The sequence below is a fragment of the Lathyrus oleraceus genome, chromosome 4 (genome assembly GCF_024323335.1).
Source record: "Lathyrus oleraceus cultivar Zhongwan6 chromosome 4, CAAS_Psat_ZW6_1.0, whole genome shotgun sequence".
Classification (NCBI taxonomy): Eukaryota; Viridiplantae; Streptophyta; class Magnoliopsida; order Fabales; family Fabaceae; genus Lathyrus; species Lathyrus oleraceus.
The window spans coordinates 397775599-397797068 of record NC_066582.1 but is presented as its reverse complement, the minus strand read 5'-3'; the positions used below and the strand labels follow the sequence as shown (position 1 = coordinate 397797068).

General features: G+C 38.5%; 1 non-coding gene across 1 annotated transcript; it reads right to left on the bottom strand.

Moving 5' to 3' along the window:
- Window positions 1–18527: 18527 nt before the first annotated feature.
- LOC127077323 (small nucleolar RNA R71) lies at window positions 18528–18634 on the bottom strand. Its single transcript, XR_007787158.1, has one exon. It is a non-coding gene; the product is annotated as a small nucleolar RNA R71 (small nucleolar RNA).
- Window positions 18635–21470: the final 2836 nt, after the last annotated feature.

Genomic DNA, 21470 nt, shown 5'->3' with positions numbered 1-21470 from the left:
CTCATGCTTTCGGCTTAAAGCATGGAACCTCTCTTCCCACATATCCTTCTCTTGCTTTATCTTAGCGAGTGCGTCTTCCAAATCCTCTAGATCTTGGTTAGGGAGAGTTAATGGCTCAACCACAACCATAGACATGGGTCTCTCACAAGCATACGACATCTTCAATTCCAAAGCTCTCTTCTTTACCCAAATAGTGTAAGATTCCAGAGCTACACAGTTGCACGGACCAAGCTCGGATCTTCCCTTCCTATGAAAATTACGCCAAGCATGTATCATCTTCTGCTTCAAATGTTGGGGATCTTTACCCTCTTGATAGAAAAGACCTTCTAACTAAGTGTTACTAGGTTTGTATCTCAAGGGGAACCCAAGTTGACGACGAGCCAAAGAAGGGTTGTAGTTGATTCCTCCTTGTGTACCAATGAGAGGCATATGAGAGAATTCACCACAACTATCAATAATATCCAAACTACTCAATGCGGAGTCATACCAAACTATATCATCATTAGTGAGGGATATAAGTCTCTGAGACCACTGTAGACATTGTTTGTTCTCCACAAAAGCAGGCGTCTGAGGAAAGTGAGAAATAAACCACTTGTACAAAAGGGGAACATAACACACAATAGTCCCACCACCTTTATAAATCCTCAAATACAAAGAGAAGTACACATCACCCAACAAGGTAGGTACAGGATTCCCAATCAAGAAGATCCTAATGGCGTTAACATCAAGAAAACCGTCAATGTTAGGGAACAAAGCTAAACCATAGATGAGCAACACAAAGATGGCTTCGAAAGCATCCGCACTACCGGCTTGAGAAAAGGTAGTAGCTTTCCTAATAAGGAACTCAGAAGTCAATCCAAACATTCCTCCTTTCTTCACCCAATGAGCCTCAATCTCAGACTCCTTCAGATGAAGAGCTTTAGCTATGATATGAGATCTGGGAATCTCCTCTAATCCACTGAAAGGCGCCTTGTTAGAAATAGGTATTACCAAGAGGTGGGCATACTCTTATAACGTAGGCATGAGCTGATAATCGGGAAAAGTGAATCAGCGGTAGAGAAGGTCGTAAAACTGAACCAACACACTCAAGATTCCTTCAACTACATCAACAGATAACACAGATAAAAGCTTCCCATGACGTTGCTTGAAGTCTAAGGGATCTAATACAAAGGATGACAACTTCCTTAGCTCTTTCAAATCTGGACATCTAAAATTATACTTCTTAGTGTTCCTTCGTTCACAATCCATGGTCTGGAAATATTTGCAAATAAAACCTCAATTCCTTGAAGTTATTTTTTGTGTGATGAATGTCATGATGCGTATGAATGCATGAATGCAACAATCACAAATAAGGGATCACACACAAGGCAAACAAAGGTCAAGGGATGAATCAAGTCATTGTCAAAATCAATCATCCATTTTGGTGGATTATGTTTTTCACCTTATCCACACCTAAGTTCCATTGATATTGGTAAGGCTTGATTGGATCAACCAAGAATCAAGGGTTTGTTATGAGTCATGAGCATGGAGTCAGGTTAAGAACCATCCCAAAAGAGTGTACTAAGGATAAAAACATGTAGATCATGTCCTAAAGAGTTCCCAGAGTCTTAATTCCATCTATTGGATATTACAGGTTAGGATGACTGACTCATCAACCCATAATATTCTCAAGAGAAACTCGTCTGAGTGTAGTATCATGTAACAACTGTTATCAAGTCTACACTTGAACAGTCTCTGCACTACGTCCTAAATAGGCCAAGTTGGGTTAAATGTTCTACGGTCCTTAGCTTCTCGGACCCCAAATCAGAGAAAATAATGCCTAACCATAAATAACTTGTGTGACATTAAAAGCTCCAAAAGGGTCTCCACTGAGTAGATGGGTCTCAAGCCAAATTGTTAAGGACTACCCCACACAAGTCGAACATGACTATACCATCCTCCTATTTTAATTGCACTCAAGTTCGGGTTAGAACTTATCTCACCACTCAGAGAGCACCAAGCACAACAAGCAGATTATGTCACACAAACAAGTATACAAACATCAAATATACAATTATATACACATAAAAAAGTATGCTAAACCCACTGAGGACTACTCCCTAGCAGAGTCGCCACTTAACTTCTGTAACGGTAAATTCATGACCATCAAGCTATGGATAAGCTTAAAGTCAATAAAACCAGAGTCGCCATCGCGCTTTTATTGTTTCCAGCGGAAAGGGGAAAAGTACAAACAAAACCCAAAGATAAGATGTTTTCAAATCAAAACTAATAAAATGCCAAAGATTACAGGTAAGGGGGTTGGTTACATAGAGGGAAGGTGTTAGCACCCAAAGTGTCTTAGGTACTCCTAGGGAGCCCTTTTTTATGTGTGTATGTGTTTTGGTATAAAATGGTGTTTGCAAATAAATAGAGTGTGGGGATGAGAAAAGAATTCATTAATTATATTTTTATGTTTCACAAGACCTTAGGACTTATGCCTACGTACCAAGATAAAAATGAGGGATCAAAACCTCGTAGTTCGTGGTAACAATTTCAAAATGAGTGGGTTGCTTTTAATCAAAATTTAAATTAAAGAGGCACTAAGGGCCTAAAAGAGTTTGAGTGAGTGTTAGTTCTTTTTGTCTTTTCAAATTTTAAGTCAATATGATTAGATTCATTTACAAGTTTGTGTGAGAAAAGAGTTTAAAAATGCAATGGCATAAGGCTAGAGTTTCTAATTTGCCCATGTTCACCTCAATGGGGCTTCCTACTCAAGAGGCTTTTTGAAGTCTTTCTTATTTTGATATGGTTCTAGCCTTATGATGACTTTTGAAGTTATTCTTTCGTTGATCAGACATACAACTTCTTGCTAAAGTATTGCCTTCAACATTTACTAGGTGAACGTAGCCATCGACTACGAGATCCCAGAGATTAACATCGTAACCAAGAAAGAAACTTTATATTCTGTCTTTCCAGTAGTCAAATTTATCACCATAAAAAATAGGTGGTTTTGCAATGTAATGATCTCTATCGTTATTATTAATAACATTAGCAACGTTAGCAGCAACCATTGTTTCTCACACAACTGAATTGGTACAGAACAATGTAAGATGTTGATACAACTTTTATCACAATCAGAACCGGAGCTCTGATGCCAATTGAAGGTGTGAAAAACACAAGAAAAAGGGGGTTTGAATTGGGTTTTCCAAAACAAAAACACCACTAATAAGTTAATAACAAAGAGATAAAAACACAAGTATTTTTATCCTGGTTCGCTTGAACTCAAAGTTGATCCAATCCACCCGCCAAGGTGATTTTACCTTATACACAAGGACTTAATCCATTATAATCAATAGATTACAACAAACACAAAGAATAACCTTCTTTGTCTTCTCAAGGATCCAACTAAATCTTAGTCTCTGTAAGGACTCACAAAGAACAACCTTGTTTATCTTCTTAAGGATAACCTCCTTAAGGAATCAAACAAAGAGTTTGAATAATATTTTGTGTGTTACAATATTCTTCTACACAAACTGATTTTACACATATGAATAGTAAACACTTAAAGAAAAACTGTATACAAAAGAATGATAGATTTTATCAAAGAAAATGACTTGTCAAAAATATTTGCGTAACAGGTGTTTTTCATCAAGTCTCCAAGTCTTGCTTATATAACATAAGCATAAGACCGTTGGAGGGAAAAATGGGGAAAGCTTGAAGGAGAAGAGCGATCCAAAACGCAGCGGAATTTAAATAAAATTCTCCTTTAGTGATCCTTACGAATGGGCATGATCAGTGATAGAATCGTTATCTCTTGTGGCGATTGAAACCTTTGATGCAGATCTACCGAGCGATCACGAACGTTGAATGGTGACAATGCCTCTACTCAGTCCACACGAACGGATTCCTTCAATCTCAGTGCTAGCTGCTACGAATGAAGTCTTTGAGTGAGAGAGAGAGAGAGAGAGAGAGAGAGAGAGAGAGAGAGAGAAACGAAATTGCAACTACACAAATGCTTCTGCACAAGGGTTCTATTTGTAGAACCACTTGTGTGGGCTGCAAGCTAAAAAGCCCACTTAAGTGTATGTGGCCCATATCTTATGATATGCCAAAATCACTTAAGCGTGTGGTACCTTACCATATTTCTTATTCTACTTAAGTACACCGTACCTTACGATGTTCTACAATTCACTTAAGTGCACCGTACCTTACGGTGTTCCTTAGTTACTCTATCTCTCATTAATCCGTCCTTTTGTGTGTGACCTGTAGGTTTTCGTGACATTAGCAATTATATTAAATCACATATTTAAATAATAAATAGTGAGCAGTATCTAGCAACACATCACTGCTACCCAAGACACGAAAATGTCATGTGATCTGACAAATCCTTTTGTGATAATACTTATGTGTATAATTACCCTTTTGCCCTTATGTCTATATTGAACACAAGGCATAGACCGTGTCATCCTTGTCCAGTTCAATATTGGGCCCGTAGACATTTATCCTGTTACGCAGGATAGGCAAATTCCATCTAGGTCACTCATGTCCCTCAGCATGCTTCGTGGAGTACCCATCAATTGTCTTTATAGTCATCCAGTTACGGACAATGTTTGATCAGCAATAAGGCACTCGACTCTACATCTAGGGTACATAGTGGTTTCAGGTCAAAGCGTGGTATACACCATTATCACCATGAGAATAACTTATGACACTTAACATAACATTCTATATAGTATTCTCATAGCGGGTCAATCCAGTATAAATATTACTCTCAATATTCATACTTATGTTTAAGACTTGATAACTCCTTATCCATGATCCATGAGATGTGATTATCAGTCTATATACATAATAGTCTTAATGCTTTAATGTTATCCCACTTCACAACAAAGCTCGACTACGGAAACTTTAAGTATAATATCCTTATGTTTAATGGGATCTCATGATTAAGTCACATTTGGTACATTAAATGGACTAGCTATTCTAGGGACTTTGTTAAACAAACATAATTAAGAAAAAGCCTTTTATTATTAATAAATAATTTGATACAAGTACCGAAAGTATTGGCCTCTAGGGCTTACACCAACAATCTCCCACTAGCACTAGAGCCAATCAGGCATACCCCTAATGCCCATAGATCTAGTATGGCCATCATGCTTCTGCTGTGCAAGAGGCTTTGCCAGTGGGTCAGAAATATTGTCAAGTGTAGGTACTCTGCATATTTTCACATCTGCTCTATCTATTATCTCTCGAATGAGGTGATAACGCCTAAGTATGTGTTTGGATCGTTGGTGAGATCTAGGCTCCTTAGCTTGTGCGATGACACCATTGTTATCATAATAGAGACCGATGGGATCCACAATCCTAGGAACTATGCCAAGTTCACTAATGAACTTTTTGATCTAAACAGCTTCCTTTGTTGCACTTGAGGCGGCAATATACTCGGCCTCGGTTGTAGAATCAACAACTATATCTTGCTTTGAACTTTTCCAGCTCACAGCGCCACCATTTAAGTAAAACACATAACCAGATTGTGATCTAAAGTCATCCTTATCTGTCTTGAAGCTAGCATCGGTGTATCCAATTATAGCAATCTCTTCCTGACCTCCACATATCAAGAATGAGTCCTTAGTCCTTCTCAAATACTTAAGGATATTCCTGATAGCTACCCAATGAGCATCACCGAGATCAGATTGCTACCTACTCGTTGCACTTAAAGCATATGAGACATCTAGTCGAGTACATAACATGGCATACATAATAGATCCTATTGCAGATGCATATGGAATCTTATTCATGTGATCCCTTTCTTTCTTAGTTGAAGGGGATTGTGTTTTTGATAGACACAAGCCATGTTGCATAGGTATGAATCCTTTCTTGGAATCATGCTGATAACACTAAAATTTACCGTATTTTCGACTCCGATTTCACATGCATTCTAGTTGTTTTATTATCATTTTGTTGTGTTATTGCTATGTTTTTCTTTGTTTTCAGGTTTTTACTTTAATCGGAGCCCCGATCGAGAAAAGGAGCGAAAAAGAGCCAAAAACCCTAAAATTCAGCATTTTGTTCTTGTGGCCTACCCCATGGCTGGCGCCATAGACCCTGCCATGACGTGTCCAAGCTCAACTTCCCTCGACTTCCACGTTCCCCACTACCTCCACTAAGGCGCCCCATTTTGTGCTTGTGGCGGGCGCCACAAGAGGAAAACAGTTTCCCTCCCATTTTCAAGTTGAAGGGCATCCAAGTCATTTCCATCTTTTTACTTGCTTATAAATAGAAACTCGAATTCACTTTTACAATCATCCAAACTTAGAGCAGAGGCAAACTCAGAGCAAATTTGTTTCACTTAGCCATATATTTAGTTTTATAAAGTGGTAATCGCTTCGCATTGGAGTGTTACCACAATTGTGTAATCAAGTCTGTGATTGAGTCTGTAATCGAGTTTGGAGCACTTTGGAAGGAAGTTAATCCTGCTGCCATTTTCATTTCCGCTTTGCAATTTATTCAACCCTCCGATTGGAGCAGGTTTTTATTACTTGTCTTTATCTTATTTATTTTCCCGCACTCGCTTTACTTTATTTATTTTCTCGCACTCGCTTTACTTTATTTATTTCCTCGCACTCGCTTTACTTTATTTATTTCCTCGCACTCGCTTTACTTTATTTATTTCCTCGCACTCGCTTTACTTTATTTATTTCCTCGCACTCGCTTTAAATTATTTATTTCCTCGCACTCGCTTTAAATTATTTATTTCTCGCACTCGCACTACTTTTATTTATTTTAATGCACTTACTTTACCATGTCTAACTAAATTTATAAGGTTAGAATGTAATGATCGTAATTGAACCAGTAATCCGTACAATTGTTTGTAGAAACACTTAAGGGCTATTTTAACTTTCAACTTAAGTTTTCCCGTGTAAGAACAAAAATTGTTCTACAACAGATTCCTTGATTTTGATGATAACAAAGGATGAAACCAAAAATGGCACCCTAACGAAAAGTTTCTAAGTGTGCAGGGTTCTAAAGAAAGAAGTAATAAATCTGATGATGTCATCAGATGCACAACTAGATCAGATACAAATTCTCAAGTATCAGAAGCATCTGAAGTGGAATCTCATTCAAGAAAGTCTGACTCTGGACAAAACTGCAAAGTATCAGAAGCATCTGAACATGAAGTAAAGTCTAGAAGCTCTGATTCTGGAGAAACGTTATCAGCGCCATCTGAACTCTCAAGAGATCAACATCAGAAGCAAGATTCCAAGATTCTCCAGAAACACAAATACTCTGATTATGGATTTGCTAATCGTGAAAGAGTAACGTTGAAGACAAGTAAAGATTTTCAATTGGATTTCCTGATTAAGAAAGAGACGTTAATCTCCGCTTCCAAGAGAAAAGATACTACTTGTGGTAAGTAGTCACTTCAAAGATGAAAAGTTAAACTGCAGAAGCTATTTAAGTGATGGAGTAAACTCAGTTTAATAACCACCAGATTCTACTCTACTCCAACTCTTATATAAATAGAGATGCAATCAACATTCAGTAAGAATAAATCAACTAGCCAAAACTATACTGAATTATTTCACGCTCAAGAAAATCATCTTTGCTCTCAAAGAATTTCACTAAGCTTTTGCTTATTAAGTGAAAAATCTGTTCTTAAGTTTGTAATACTTGCTTTCTTAGAAGCACTCTAGATTACATATCTTGTATCTTTTATTTGTTTGATTTCCTCAAGTGACTCTGTGTAGTCTGTAGACTTGAGAAGACTAAGAGATTTTCTTCTCTCTTAGGTGTTGTTTGTAATCTTTCAAGATTAGTGGATTAAGTCCTTGTTGAAGGCGAAATCACCTTGGCCGGGTGGACTGGAGTAGCTTTGTGTTATAAGCGAACCAGTATAAAATCATTGTGTGATTTTCTTTTTGGAAAAGCGCTTATTTTTTCAAACAATTCAAACCCCCCCTTTCTTGTTTTTCTCACCTTCAATTGGTATCAGAGCTCCAGCTCTGTTATTGATTTTCAAATCAAACACTTAACCGTGTAGAGAGATCCAGTGCGAGAAAAACAAATGGCTCACTCAAATGAAAGAGATTCTTACAATGCTAAACCTCCTGTTTTTGATGGAGAAAAGTTTGATTACTGGAAAGACAGAATCGAAAGTTTCTTTCTGGGTTATGATGCTGACCTCTGGGACATTGTCACAGATGGATACAAACCTCCAGTCTTAAATGGAGCTGAAGTTCCCAGAAGCAAAATGTCAGAAGATCCGAAACGTGACTTCAAAAATCACCACAAGGCCAGAACAATACTTCTAAATGCTATATCATACAACGAATACGAAAAGATCACCAACAGAGAGACGGCTAAAGATATACTTGACTCTCTGAAGATGACCCATGAAGGAAACTCCCAAGTCAAGGAGACGAAGGCTCTGGCGCTGATCCAGAAATATGAAGCCTTCAAGATGGAAGATGACGAAGCTATAGAAGCTATGTTTTCCAGATTCTAAACTCTTATTGCAGGTCTTAAAGTGCTAGACAAAGGATACACGACTGCAGATCATGTTAAGAAGATAGTCAGAAGTCTGCCAAAGAAATGGAGACCAATGGTTACTGCTCTGAAGTTATCAAAGGATCTGAACAATATCAGCCTTGAAGAACTTGTTAGTTCTCTCAGAAGCCATGAGATAGAACTAGAGGAGGATGAGCCTCAGAAAAGGAACAAGTCAGTGGCGCTGAAGTCCAGACCTGAAAGACGGAAGTCAGACAGAACCAAAGCCCTTCAAGCAGAAACTGCAGACACTGATGACTCTGAACCTGAAGACTCTGATGATGAAGAAGAACTGTCCCTACTAACCAGAAGAGTTAAGCAACTCTGGAAAAAGAGGAACAACAACAACTTCAGAAGATCAAGACCCAGAGGGGATCGATCAGAGTCAACTTCAAAAGGTAAACCTAACAAAGATATTACCTGTTTTGAATGTAAAGAAACAGGTCATTACAGAAATGAATGCCCCAAGCTGAAGAAAGATAACTCTAAGAAAGAAAGCTTCAAGAAAAATACCTTCAGAACAAAGAAGGGATTAATGGCCACCTGGGACGATAGTGAATCCGAATCATCAGAATCTGACTCTGATGAACAGGCCAATGTAGCTCTTATGGCTACCACATCCAGCAGCTCAGATGAAGAATCTGAAGAGGTATTTTCTGAACTTTCTAGATCTGACTTAGAATCATGTTTATCAGAAACTCTTACCTCTCTTCAGAAATTAAAACAAAAAGTTAAAGACATTAAAGGCCTTCTTAAAGCAAAATCTGAAGTATGTAGTAGACTTGAGACAACAATTCTAGCACAAGATGATACTATCAGATCTCTAACGATAGAAAGAGATGGAGCTAAAACAAAAAGCTTAGAATTAGAAGAAACGTTGTCTCAAGCACCACAAACTTCAAATGAAATTATTTATAAATATGAAGAAGCCTTTCAACAATTTCTGAAGAATGGGATAGATAGGAGTATTATGGCATCCATGATTTATGGAGTAAGTCAGAATAATAAAAGGGGAATTGGGTATGATTCTGAGGAAAATAAAACCTCTACCAGTAACCAGCTTAAATCTCCGTTTTCATATCATTACACACACACACAAGAACAAAAATTTAAGAATGCTAGAAGACCCAAAGTTATAAGAAACTCTGGGAAGACTAATCTAAAAGGACCCAAGAGATTCTGGGTACCGAAAGATAAGATTATCTATGTTGCAGATATCCTATGCAGCAAAGTTCAGACACCAGTCATGGTACCTGGACTCTGGATGCTCGCGACATATGACGGGAAGAAAGTCTATGTTCCAAAGCCTGGAACTTAAAGACGCTGGATTTGTAGGCTTCGAAGGAGATCAGAAAGGAAGGATCAGAGGCTCCGAAACTATTGGTAACGGTACTCTTCCCTCTATATCTGATGTTCTTTATGTAGAAGGATTAATGCATAACTTGTTATCCATAAGTCAATTAAGTGATAACGGTTATGATGTAATCTTCAATCAAAAAACATGTAAAGCCATTAATCAGAACGATGGCTCTGTCCTTTTCACAGGCAAGAGGAAAAACAACATTTATAAAATAAATCTCTCTGATTTAAAAGATCAAAATGTTAAATGTTTAATGTCAGTTCACGAAGAGCAATGGGTATGGCATAGACGCTTAGGCCACATTAGCATGAGAAAACTTTCTCAGCTAACTAAACTTGAGTTAGTCAGAGGCTTACCTAAACTGAAGTTTTCTTCAGATGCTCTGTGTGAAGCTTGTCAAAAAGGAAAGTTTTCAAAAACATCTTTTAAAAAGAAAAATGTTGTTTCTACCTCTAAGCCTCTAAAGCTTCTTCACATTGACTTATTCGGTCCTGTGAAAACAGCATCAGTCAATGGAAAGAAGTATGGACTAGTAATCGTTGATGATTACAGCCGCTGGACATGGGTAAAATTCCTAAAGCACAAGAGTGAGTCTCACTCTGTATTCACCAGTTTCTGTTCTAAAGTGCAAAAAGAATTTGACTCTAAAATTATTAGAGTCAGAAGTGATCATGGTGGAGAATTTGAAAACAAAGATTTTGAAGAACTATTTGATTCAAATGGAATATCCCATGATTTCTCCTGCCCTAGAACTCCACAACAAAATGGAGTTGTAGAGAGGAAGAATAGGACACTCCAAGAGATGGCAAGAACCATGATCAATGAAACTAATGTAGCAAAGCACTTTTGGGCAGAAGCTGTAAATACAGCGTGTTACATTCAGAATAGAATCTCTATTAGACCTATTCTGGAAAAGACTCCCTATGAACTGTGTAAGGGAAGAAAACCCAACATCTCTTATTTTCATCCTTTTGGATGCATTTGCTTTATATTAAATACTAAAGAACATCTGAACAAGTTTGATTCCAAAGCACAAAAAGGTATTATGTTAGGATACTCAGAACGCTCTAAAGGCTACAGAGTATACGACACAGAAACCAAAATTGTGGAGGAATCAATTCATGTTAGATTTGATGATAAGCTTGACCCTGAAAAGTCAAAGCTAGTTGAAAAGTTTGCAGATTTAGAGATCACTCTAGTAGAATCTGAGAAAACTCCAGAAGCAACTGTCACTCCAGACTCTGAAGAAATTAAATCTCCAGAAATTCCAAGGAAAGTTAAAAGTCGTATTAACGTATCTGAAGATTTGATTTTGGGAAACAAAGATGAACTTGTTAGAACCAGATCTACCTTCAGAACCTCTGAAGATATTCCTCTGGGACTAGTGTCTCTGATTGAGCCTACGTCCTGTGATGAAGCTCTTCAAGATAACGATTGGGTGGCAGCTATGCAAGAAGAGTTAGATCAATTCTCCAAGAATGATGTCTGGGATCTCGTTCCTAAACCCAGAGGCACTCATGTCATTGGAACCAGATGGGTTTTCAGAAACAAACTGAACGAGAAAGGAGAAGTTGTCAGAAACAAAGCACGACTGGTAGCTCAAGGTTATAGTCAACAAGAAGGTATTGATTATAACGAAACTTTTGCTCCAGTCGCGAGGTTAGAATCTATTCGTCTTCTTGTATCTTTTGCTATTAATCATTCTATTAAACTATATCAAATGGATGTCAAGAGTGCATTTCTTAATGGTTATATTTCAGAAGAAGTGTATGTCAATCAACCTCCAGGCTTTGAAAACTCAAATTTTCCAGAACATGTTTTTAAACTTAAGAAATCCTTATATGGACTTAAACAAGCTCCCAGAGCTTGGTATGAACGCTTAAGCAATTTTCTTCTGGAACAAAATTTTATCAGAGGGAAAGTTGATTCTACACTCTTCTGTAAAAACCTTAATAATGATCTCATGATATGCCAAATTTATGTTGATGATATTATTTTTGGTTCTGCTAATATCTCTGTTTGCCAAGAATTTTCTAAGTTAATGCAGGCAGAATTTGAAATGAGTCTAATGCAAGAACTAAAGTTCTTTCTGGGAATTCAAATCAATCAAACTCCAGAAGTCACGTACATTCATCAAAGCAAGTACATTAAAGATGTTCTGAAGAAGTTTGACATGACTGAATGCAACTCTGCAAAAACTCCTATGCACCCAACTTGCATTCTGGAAAAGGAAGAGGTAAGCAACAAGGTTTGTCAGAAGCTCTATCGAGGTATGATAGGCTCTCTTCTCTATCTGACTGCTACTCGTCCTGATATTCTCTTTAGCGTCTGTCTTTGTGCCAGATTCCAATCAGATCCTAGAGAATCTCATTTAATAGCTGTTAAGAGAATTCTTAAGTATCTGAAAGGAACTCCTAACCTGGGCCTGATGTATGAGAAAACATCAGAGTATAGACTTTCTGGTTATTGTGATGCAGATTATGCAGGAGATAGAATAGAACGAAAAAGCACATCTGGAAATTGCCAGCTTCTGGGAAACAATCTAATCTCCTGGGCTAGCAAAAGACAGTCAACTATCGCTCTATCAACTGCAGAAGCAGAATACATCTCAGCATCACTGTGCACAACTCAGATGCTCTGGATGAAGCATCAGCTAGAAGATCTTCAGATATTTGAGAGTAACATTCCTATCTTTTGTGATAATACTGCTGCTATTTGTTTAAGTAAGAATCCCATTCTACATTCCAGAGCCAAACACATAGAAATAAAACATCATTTTATCAGAGACTATGTTCAGAAAGGGATAGTAACACTGAAGTTCATTGATACAGAACATCAATGGGCAGATATCTTTACTAAGCCTCTAGCTGAAGATAGATTTCTTTTTATATTAGAGAATCTGAACATTAAAAATTGTCCTGAGTAAAATTTGGCTCTGAACATGTAAAATGAGACTCTGATAAAAACAAATACACTTCTGCCTCTGACTCTGATACTTCTACAAGTTAAGAAGATATCTGAGTTAGAAATCTTCAGAAACCAATCCTTTGGTATTCCTGAAGATCAGATACATCAACACGTGGAGCATTAAACGTCTAACCCTAGAACTTCTAGACAGCTGTCAATAGAAATCAAAGGTCAGAACGTTTGAAATCTCCTAGAGCAGTGTGCGTACTGTTGGGATTAGACATTCATTTATTAGCTGTAATCATTTTTCCCCCCAAGCGTGCTATTTTGAGTGTTGTGTCTAACGCATTCTGAGGTGTCGTTTTGCATGTGTTTGAACTTAGGTATATAAACACTTTTCTCACACTTCACACACTTATCACTTTCACTCACTCTAAAACCCTAAACCCTCTCTCGAAGCATTCTCTGCAAGTTCTTCAATCTTCATCTTTTTTCTTCTTCATGGATGCTCAACAACAAGAAGTTTTTAACTTCTCTCAACAGATGGAATCCAGTTCTAATCCCCAAACCTCAAACACTCAAACTCCTACTGTTACCGGCGTCACCATAACCCCTGTTTATCAAGAACCCCACATTCTTGACCGAGAAAGCCACATAAACCTTTCAACTCCCTTTGAAGGTTTGGATGTTTTGTGTGAATCTTTGGTTGATTTTGACAACCTTAGTAGAAATGGCGTTGATCTTACCAAGGAACTTCGTCAACAAGGATGGGAAACCTACTTCAACCGGCTTTATGGTCCAATCTACCCTCTTCTGGTCAAGGAATTCTGGAGACATGCTGATGCAAATGACCAATTCATTGTCTCTTTTGTTCTAGGGGTAAAAATTGTCATCACTGAAGCGTCAATTGCCTCCTTGCTGAATATGGAGGAAAGTGGAGGAAAAAGGATTTACAACATTCCTCCCAGGTCTAAGCGCATCACTGAAGTTATCAACCCAACTATCTTCAAACCTAATGTTGAAGGAAACCCCTCTAAGAACAAGGAGCTACATCAGAACCTCCGAGTGTGGCTGAAGATAATTCTGGGAACAATCCATCACCGTCCAGCCTCTAACTCTTCAGATTATATCAATGCAGACCAGAAATGCATTCTGTACTGCATTCAGAAGGGTATCAAGATTAACCTCCCTACTCTCCTGTTCAGATATCTGAGGGATTCAGTCAGAGAAACCAGGAATAACATGAAGCCCAGATCCTACATTCCTCTGGGTAGATTGCTCTCTGACATCTTCATTGAGCATGGACTGGTAGACGCTCTGGAAAAGACCAGATGTATGGATGATCTGGCAATTGATGTAGGGAAGCCTCTGAATGCCAGAAACCTCAAGAGCATGGGAATCATCAAAGAGATTAGAGTCAAGCCCACTCTGGATGTATCCTGGGAATCTCTAAAAGATCAGAGGAAGATGCCTCATGGCCTGGCCAGATTCTTCAAGAATGAGCCCAGAGACGCTGTTGCACTCTATCTTCATCGTCTGCTGGAAGAAGGTGTTGATGTCTCTGATTTCAGCATCGATGACTGTCTGGACTCAGAAGAAGATCTAGTCAGATACAAGAGAGGTGTCTCTGAGAAACAGATAGCTGCTGAGGCAAGGAAAGCAAAGAAAGCCAGACTTGGAGAATCTTCTGGAACCAAATCTCCTGCTCCTTTGCAAACTTCTTCTTCTGGTATGTCTACTCCTCTTGTTACTTCTGTTCCTATGATGGCTTCTTCTCATCCTCTCACAACACCTCCCTTATATACTACCTCTGAAATACCACCCTCAATCACCAGAACCTCCCAACCTACACCAGTTCTAAACATAGCCAGAACCTTCATTCCTCCCTCTATACCTGCACAAACTCACCTAAGCCCTTCTTCTTCTTCTTCATCCTTTGAACCTGAATCACCTCCTCATGTTTCCCTCTCTTCTGACCCTGATTTTTCTGATCCTGAATCCCCAACCATAGCCACTCTCTATGCCAACAGATTTGCCTCTCAACAACAAACTCTAACACAATCTGAAGTAACCTCACCACTCCAAACTTCACTTCCACCACAACAAACAACAACTCTCCCTTCTGAAACTCAACCATCTGATCCCTTCACCTCTAATATCACTCCACCAATTATTCCCGCTGTACCTGGACCAGACTCTGACCCATTAGACCTAAATCCACTTTATGCTTCATCCCCCAGTCTTCAACCAGAAGCAGATTCTGAACTTCAACCAGAAGCAGAATCTGAACCTCAAACTCTAAATCTTAGCCCTCCAAACTCTCCACCTCATTCACCTGAACCTGAACCTGAACTTACCATACCTACCCTTGAGGAAGCCATCAGGCAGGTAGCAGAAGCTTCAATCCAGAAGATCAAGTCTCTGGCTAACAACTCTGAAGTCAGTGATGATCCTAAATCTGTTAGGACACACTGGAACAGAGTCATTGGTTGGATGACTTCTGAGTCTTATAGGCTGAAGAGTGTCTCTGAACAAGTCAGAAATGGCTACATCAGAGATGCTGAGGAAAGACTCCAGGAGAGATTAGCTAGAGAGGCTGAAGCCAGAAGGCTTGAGGAAGAGAGGTTGGCTAAGGAAGCTGAAGAAGAAGCAAAGAGACTAGAGGAAGAAAGACTGGCAAAAGAAGCAGAAATCCTAAGGCAACAAGAAGCTGAAGCTAAGGCTCTGGCAGATGCAGAAGCTCAAGCTGCTGCAGAAGCTGAAGCCCAGCAGGCTCTGACTCAGGGGGAGTCTTCAACTACTGTTCCCATGATTCTTCAGACTCTGAAGGACCTTAAGGAAGATCAGAATATCCTCCGAGACAGAATGGACAAGCAAGATACGGTCAATGAGAACATCCAGAAGATGCTTGCCATGATCTTGCAGAAATTGCCTCAGAACCCTTAGGCACTTAGGATTTTATGTTTTGCTTGCCTTTTGTTGTTTTTTGCTTCTGTCTTCTTTTTGGATCTGATGTTTTGCTCTTGCTCTTTTTGAATCTGATGTTTTGTGTTTCTCTTTTAATGAAGTGTTTTTCTCTTTAAGTTATTTTATTACTATGTCTTTTTGATTCTGACAAAAAGGGGGAGAAATCATTAAATAGCTCTGATGAAAATTGTCTAAAAACCTTAAGCACTCTGCAACAATTGATTAAATAGCTCTGATAAAAATAACTCTGTTTAAATAGCTCTAACATTAAATTTAAGAAATTGAGCTCTAACATTAAATTTAAGAAATTGCAGAAAGTTTTCAGAAATCTCATTACTTGGAAAGCTATGGTAAGAACTTCTGAACTCCCTAGCACTAACTCAGGGGGAGCTTCTGTCTATCTGATCTTATTTATTTCATGTTTCATCTGCTATTTTAAGTTGTTTTGTCATCATCAAAAAGGGGGAGATTGTAAGAACAAAAATTGTTCTACAACAGATTCCTTGATTTTGATGATAACAAAGGATGAAACCAAAAATGGCACCCTAACGAAAAGTTTCTAAGTGTGCAGGGTTCTAAAGAAAGAAGTAATAAATCTGATGATGTCATCAGATGCACAACTAGATCAGATACAAATTCTCAAGTATCAGAAGCATCTGAAGTGGAATCTCATTCAAGAAAGTCTGACTCTGGACAAAACTGCAAAGTATCAGAAGCATCTGAACATGAAGTAAAGTCTAGAAGCTCTGATTCTGGAGAAACGTTATCAGCGCCATCTGAACTCTCAAGAGATCAACATCAGAAGCAAGATTCCAAGATTCTCCAGAAACACAAATACTCTGATTATGGATTTTCTAATCATGAAAGAGTAACGTTGAAGACAAGTAAAGATTTTCAATTGGATTTCCTGATTAAGAAAGAGACGTTAATCTCCGCTTCCAAGAGAAAAGATACTACTTGTGGTAAGTAGTCACTTCAAAGATGAAAAGTTAAACTGCAGAAGCTATTTAAGTGATGGAGTAAACTCAGTTTAATAACCACCAGATTCTACTCTACTCCAACTCTTATATAAATAGAGATGCAATCAACATTCAGTAAGAAGAAATCAACTAGCCAAAACTATACTGAATTATTTCACGCTCAAGAAAATCATCTTTGCTCTCAAAGAATTTCACTAAGCTTTTGCTTATTAAGTGAAAAATCTGTTCTTAAGTTTGTAATACTTGCTTTCTTAGAAGCACTCTAGATTACATATCTTGTATCTTTTATTTGTTTGATTTCCTCAAGTGACTCTGTGTAGTCTGTAGACTTGAGAAGACTAAGAGATTTTCTTCTCTCTTAGGTGTTGTTTGTAATCTTTCAAGATTAGTGGATTAAGTCCTTGTTGAAGGCGAAATCACCTTGGCCGGGTGGACTGGAGTAGCTTTGTGTTATAAGCGAACCAGTATAAAATCATTGTGTGATTTTCTTTTTGGAAAAGCGCTTATTTTTTCAAACAATTCAAACCCCCCCTTTCTTGTTTTTCTCACCTTCATCCCGCACTTCAATTCTGTTGGGTAAGATCGAAAGTCGTCCAACGTCTATTTAAACTTAATTGTTTTTAACTATTTCAAAAACAGCGAAAGCGCTTTGTTTAGTTCATTAGGAGATTTTAACATTAAGAAGAAAAGAGATTTTAAAACTATTTTCGGACGCGTTTATAAGTTTAGAGTCTGGTTCGTGAGAACCTCTTTTGGTTAAGAAATCCAGGTTATAATACTTTTCAACTTAGTCAAGATACTATATTTCTTAAAAATAGGTTTACTACTCTAACACAATGCGCGCCTTTTTATAAGTGACAATAAGAGGGTTTGATTAGGGAGTACAACTCGGTTCTGAATACGCGAAAGTGACAGTTCCTGTTAAATTGGTTCTTTTCAAAGTAGGAAACACTGCCCATAAGTAGCTCTACTAGCAAGTACTTGGATTATCAATCGATTACGTGAATTACATTCGACCCTGTCTTTATTAATTATAATTTATTTCAACACTTTATTTTTCATTGCACACTCCAAAAAACACCTATTTCGATTGCCTTTGATAAACACCATAACAATAGATAACGATAGATTGACACTTGGTCTCTGTGGATTCGACAATCTTTTATATTACTCTAACGCGTTCGTATACTTGCGAAAAACCGCATCAAGTTTTTGGCGCCGTTGCCGGGGACCAATTTCGTCAAATTTCATTTCCTTGTTGTTATATCGTTTAGACTTAGGCTATTTCCCGCCGGTCAATGCGAAGAACTCGCAGCACCGGAAGTTTAAGCTTAGTATACCCTCTGACGGAACCTGAACGTTACGCTCGCGCACGTTTATTCTTTCATAGAATTAAGAGAGCTATGGCCGAAGATCGAAACCAAAGACCTCTTAAGGACTTCGCTCAACCATCTAACGAAGAACCTAGTTCTAGTATAGTAAACCCAACCATCCCAGCTAATAATTTTGAACTTAAACCATCCCTGTTGCAACTAGTGCAACAGAGACAATTCGCAGGTCTCGCTACTGAGAACCCAAACCAACATTTAAAAATATTTCTTCAATTAGCAGAAACTTTTAAAACCAATGGAGCTTCTCCTGAGGCAATACATTTAAGATTATTCTCTTTTTCCCTCAGAGATAAAGCCCTATCATGGTTAGATTCCCTTCCACCCAATTCCATTACGACTTGGGATAACCATAGAAGAGTTTTTCTTGCTAGATATTTTCCCCCGAGTAAAACCGCCGTTCTTCGAAACCATATAACTAGATTTACCCAAAACCAAGGAGAATCGCTGTTCGAAACTTGGGAGAGATATAAAGAGTTGTTACGAGCATGCCCACATCATGGTTTAGAAAATTGGTTAATCATTCAAACCTTCTATAATGGACTTCATTACAACACAAAGATGACCATCGACGCTGCCACAGGCGGTGCTTTGATGAACAAACCTTATCCTGAAGCTAGTGCCCTCATCGAAGACATGGCTCAAAACCATCAATCATGGGGAGTCGAACGAGCGACAGTTGAGAAGAAGGAAGCCCAAGGAGGAGTGCATGAACTAAGCTCTATAGACATGATGCAAGCTAAAATGGACGCATTAGCCCTTAAAGTCGAGCATATGTGCATAAACCCGAATACTGTAGCCGCAGTTTCGTCGGTTTGTGAGATATGTGGAACCAAAGGACACCAATCTGCATAATGCAGTCTATTAAACAAAACCCACTCTGAGCAAGTGAACTAAACCCAAGGGAACCCATATTCGAATACCTATAACCCTGGATGGACGAATCACCCGAACTTCTCCTATAAAAACAATAACCCTATTCAAAATAATGCACCTCCTAGACCTAGTTATCAAGCCCCTAGATCAAATCAACCTATGCAACCTGTACCACCAAAACCAAGCCTTGAGAAAATTATGGAAAATTTTATCACCGCTCAAACCCAACAAAACAAGGAGTTCATGAATCAAAACATTCATGTTAACGAATTGATTACTCAGTTAGGAACCAAGGTTGACCAAATAGTTACTCATACCAAGATGCTTGAAACCCAGATCTCTCAGGTTGCTTTAAACCAAGCCTCTCAGACTACACCTAGAAGACAATTCCCTGGACAACCTCAACAAAATCCAAGAGGACAAGCCAATGTCATTACCCTACGAAGTGGGAACGCTTATGATGAGCCACCAAACCCTAGATTGAGTGAACCCGAAACTTCTAAGGAATGTACCAAACCCACGGACGAAGTAAAGGAACTAGAGGAATCTGAAAACCAGGAAGGTCGAGAAAAAGGAGAAGAACCTAAAGATAAAACTTACGTACCACCCCCGCCATATAAACCACCTATACCATATCCGCAAAGACTCAAACAAACCCAGATCAATAAACAGTATCAACAATTTATTAAAGTTATAGAAAAACTTCATGTAGAAATCCCTTTCACAGAAGCCATCACCCAGATACCTTCTTATGCAAAGTTTCTCAAAGATATCCTTACCAACAAACGTAGACTTGACGATCCGAAGCCTTTGGAATGTAATGCTATTTCCGAGGACAAATTAGCAAAGAAAGATAAAGATCCTGGAAATTTATCCATTCCTTGCCTTTTGGGTAATCATGTCATTGAAAAAGCTTTTCTGAGAGGTTAAACTTAGGAGAATTACAACCCACTAAGATGTCACTTCAGTTAGCCGATAGATCTGTTAAATATCCGATAGGCATTTTAGAAGATGTTCCTGTTAGGATAGGTCAGTTATTTATCCCTACTGATTTTGTTATCATGGACATCAAAGAGGACAATGATATACCAATCCTTCTAGGTAGACCATTCTTATCGACTGCAGGAGCCATAATAGATGTCAAGAAAGGAAAGTTGACATTTGAGGTAGGTGACGAGAAAATAGAATTTATACTTTCGAAATTTCTTATGGCACCTGTGATGGGAGACTCGTGCTATGCCTTAGATATCATTGATGAATGTGTTAGAGAATTAGAACAAAAAGAAATTATAAAAACAATTAAGTTACCATCAACTCTCATAAGGGAAGATGATGACTTTAAGAAACCCAACATCGATGATAACCTTTACGAATGTTTATCCCTTACCCCAGATCTTATGCCATGCCCTAGGAAACCAACCTTAGAACTTAAGGAACTACCTAAGAACCTGAGATACGAGTTCCTCGATGAAAAGATGAATCGTCCAGTTATAGTTAGTGCTACCTTGAGCCAAGAGAAAACGAACCAACTTTTAGACGTTTTACGAAGATATCCCTCAGCCTTAGGATATAATATCTCTGACCTGAAAGGTATAAGCCCATCTGTATGCATGCATCGGATTTCGCAAGAAAGAAGATTCAAAACCCTCTAGGGAACATCAGAGAAGAATAAACCCTATAATGAGTGATGTTGTTAAAAAGGAAGTTCTTAAGTTACTTGAGGCAGGTATCATCTACCAGATCTCGGAAAGTAAGTGGGTGAGCCCTGTGCATGTAGTACCTAAAAAGGGAGGCATCACAGTCGTGCAAAACGACAAAGGCGAACATGTAGCAAAATGTTTAGAAGGAGGATGGCGGATGTGTATAGATTATAGAAAATTAAATAAAGCAACTAGGAAGGATCATTTCCCTTTACCATTTATAAACCAGATGTTGGAGCGTCTAGCCAAACACTCTTACTTCTGCTATCTAGATGGATACTCTGGATTCTTCCAAATACCTATCCACCCCGAAGATCAAGAAAAAACTACCTTTACATGCCCTTATGGAACTTTTGCCTACAGACGAATGTCGTTCGGCCTCTGTAATGCCCCGGCTACTTTCCAACGTTGCATGATGTCAATCTTTGCAGATTACTGTAAGACCCCAATTTTGTCCCTAAGATCCCTCATGGCATCATATCATAACATCACATTGCCTCAAGGATCACTGTGCACCTTGCTTGCTTCCCTATGGGTTGGTTATCGTTTTGAGAGTGGTTCTTGATCACCAAGCATGTTTTGCATTTGTATATCATTGCCTTTCTTTTTACCACTAACCAAAAGTACAAAAATATGTCATTTAACCTTTGTCTTGCAGATGAAGCAATCAACAGGTCAAAGCAGTCAAAGGCATTCATTGAGCAATAGATGGTGGCCATTCTTGAGAATTTGGACCCCACAATCATTATCAAGAGCTCATATGAGC